Genomic DNA, 3,447 nt, shown 5'->3' on the forward strand with positions numbered 1-3,447 from the left:
TCTGGCAGAAATGCCCTCCCCTTCCCCAAATCAGGGAGCATGCCTGATGCAGCCACCTTGAACAACAATTTGGCCAGATCACTTTAGCTCCGGGATTTGAGACCATTTGCATTCCTTAAGTAGCTGCTCTTAGAATATGGCCCCACCGAGGCTTGCTTGTGAGGGCACATGCTCTGTAGCAGTGCCGAGACCGTATCTGATTTTATACTCCTTTTCTCCCAGGGCCAGTGGTTTTTTTCAGAGACTTCCTGATGGATGATGACATCATTGCTGTGATAGTCAATGTGTTGCATTCTGGAGATTTTTATTAATAAACATTTCTGTCTATTGTCTAATATGGAAAGCACACTTTTTTTTAAAAAAAGGATATATGTTTTTAAAGAGTTATTTTATTTATATGAGTGCACTGTAGCTGTCTTAGACACATTAGAAGAGGGCATCAGATCCCATTACAGATGGTCGTGAGCCACCATGTGGTTGCTGGGAATTGGACTCAGGACCTCTGGAAGAGCAGTCGGTGCTCCTAACCACTGAGCAATCTCTCCAGCCGGATACAGCACACTTAAACAGGTGCTCTTTGCTGTCCTCGGTTATTTTGGTGGTGGCGTTGGTTTGCTTATAGGACTGCGGATGCAGCGTACGTGGGGCCTTGCAAACAAAAAATTCTCTCCCACAAAGCTACATCGCCAACCTGGTCCTTAGCAACTTTACAAAGTATAAATTCTGTCAAAAATATACACTGGTGAGAAGACACTGTCATTCACAAATGGTTCAGAAAAACCTAGACATGTTCACTTGGAAGAATGAAACTAGAGACCCCCCCTCTTCCACCCTGGACAAAAATGAGCTCAAAGGTATCAAAGACCTTAAAATAACCGCTGAACCCTGAAACAGACAGAACACGTAGGCAAAGTACTTTACAATACAGGCTCAGGGTCTCAGTGGGCAGAGCTGCTCGCCTCTGAGTCTTAAGACCTGAGTTTCACCTCTCTCCTTCACCTAGTGAAGGAAGAGATCTGACTCTCACATGCTGTCCCCTGACCTTCACAAACACACTGTGGCACTTATGCCCACACAAGTACACATGCATGCACACACAGACACGAGTTAAAATTTGAAAGGAAGATATATGTGTTTATCAGGACTTTCTGACAATGATACCAATAACCTAGGAAAAAGGGTCAGGAGTGACGGAGCGCAACTTCAGTCCCAGCTCTCGAGAGCAGAGACAGGCAGATTTCTGTGAATTTGAGGCCAACCTGATCTACAAAGCAAGTTCCAGGACAGTCAGGGCTGTTACCCAGAAAACCTTGTCTTGACAAACAGAAACAAAACCCTCCCCCTCCCTTCCCCAAAATAGCAGCAAGAATTGGCAAATGGTATTGGATAAATTAAGAAGCTTCTGCATAGCAAAGGAAAGGGATGTGAGGAGATGCTCTTCAGAATGGGAAAAAAAAATTCCTTCTCATCTCTATATCCAGCACGGCATTAGTATATACAACATTAATTTACGAATTTAAGAAACTAAAGAGCAAATACCAAAAAAAAAAAAATCCCAAAACAAAAATCCAACCAAACAAAAAAACAAAAACAAACCCCCTCAAACCCCTACATCTAATCAGCACACGAGACAATGTATTGAATCAATAGTTCTTCAAAGGCATGTACATGACCAATAAATATATTAGAAAAAAGTTTGACATTCTTTGGGGCAATGCAAACAGAAGGACATCAGAGTTCCATCAGATGGTGGTTATCGAGAACACAGCAGCCAGGGTTGATGAGGGTGAGTGGGTGGGGGTACTCACACATTTCTGATAGGAATGCTAACCGGTACAGCCACTGTGGGAACCAGTATGGGGGTTTCTTAAAAACAAACAAACTCATATGAGCCAGCTACTCTTGGGTGGGCATTTGAAGAAATCTGTGTTAGCATATCAGAGAGATAGAACGAACGTGTACGTGTCCCACAGTATTCAAAAGTTATAGAATCAGCTTACACGTCTATCAACAGAGGAACAGATAAGTAAAATGTGGAATATGTCCACAGAATTTTGCTCATCCATAAAAAGAACGAAATCATGTTATTTTCAGGAAAATGAGTATAGTTGAAGAGTATCCTCTTAAGAGAAATGGGTTGGGTTGGGGATTTAGCTCAGTGGTAGAGCACTTGCCTAGGAAGCACAAGGCCCTGGGTTCGGTCCCCAGCTCCGAAAAAAAGAACCAAAAAAAAAAAAAAAAAAAGAGAGAAATGGGTTATACTCAGGAAAAACAAGCACCACCCTGTTTTCTCTTGTATGCAGAATGCAGATTTGAAAAAAGTACACATTGTGATAGGAAAGTAGACGGGAGACTGGGAGGTGAGGGAGGACAAGAGAGGGGAACGAGGAGAAGACATACTGTGTGAAATGTCCCGAGGAAACATTGCTCACTGGGAAATGGAAAGCTGACCTGAGCTCAGTTTGAAGAGAGATTCTCCTCTGTGAACACGCAGAGAAAACACAACGCCCAGTGCAGCATCTCCACAGCTACCAAATGCTTGCAATGAGTGAAATGCCCTTCAGAAAGAGACAGGAAGCCATTGCTCTAGACCTGGCAACAGTAATGCTGGAGGAGGCCGAGTGGTGGCCCAGTGATTAAGAGCACTTGCTGCTCTAACAGAGGACCTGGCTTCAGATCTCAGCCTTCACAAGGCTGTCTCAGTCACCTGGTCCTTCCATTTTTCAGGGAATGCTTTGTCCTTTTCTGGCCTCCTTGGGTACAAGACACACACGTGGTTTGCACGGGTACAGGCGGGCAAGAGACTCAAACACATAAAACAGAAATAAATAAATCTTAGAACAAGGCTGGAAATTTGACCAAAAAGAAGTTATTGAATGATATACACAAGATATACTATGAGGTTTTTTTTTTGTTTTGTTTTTGTTTTTTCAACATATAAGTCTTTTATTGTCCCCAAAGAGCCCAAATTGTCCTTGCGATCAGGATCTTGTTTCTGGAGCTGGGAAACGGAGGTCTCACTTGTCAGCCTGCTGCACGGTTCCCTTCTCAGACACATAGATGCCATCCAAAAACTTCCTGATATCCTTGTTTTTAACTGTCGTGGCTTGCTGAATCAGAGCTGCTGAATTTGAAACAAGTTCAATGTCATTTCCTTCAAGGATTAACTCATCGTTCTGGGCTTGAGAGACGGTACAAGCACTACCTGTCCTCATCCGAACCCTACGGATGTATTTTTCACCCAAGAAATTTCGGATTTCAAACAAAGACCTGTTCTCCTGAATAACGACGTTCATAGAGAAGTGAGCACACACAGACCTCATCTTGTAACGGAAGCCCAGTGTCACACCCTTCATCGTGTTCTGAACACGACTGCAGATGGTTCTGAGGGTAGCCAGTTCCTTCCTGTTACCCCACCACTTGTCCACACAGAGCCTTTTCTTTTTC

The 3,447-nt window shown here is 43.4% G+C and overlaps 1 pseudogene; it reads right to left on the minus strand.

Annotated features, from left to right (window-relative positions):
* Nucleotides 1–3,017: 3,017 nt before the first annotated feature.
* Nucleotides 3,018–3,447, minus strand: part of Rpl9-ps26 (ribosomal protein L9, pseudogene 26) — a 575-nt pseudogene continuing 145 nt past the window's right edge.

The sequence above is a fragment of the Rattus norvegicus genome, chromosome 13 (genome assembly GCF_021556685.1).
Source record: "Rattus norvegicus strain SHRSP/BbbUtx chromosome 13, alternate assembly SHRSP_T2T, whole genome shotgun sequence".
In the NCBI taxonomy this organism is placed as follows: domain Eukaryota; kingdom Metazoa; phylum Chordata; class Mammalia; order Rodentia; family Muridae; genus Rattus; species Rattus norvegicus.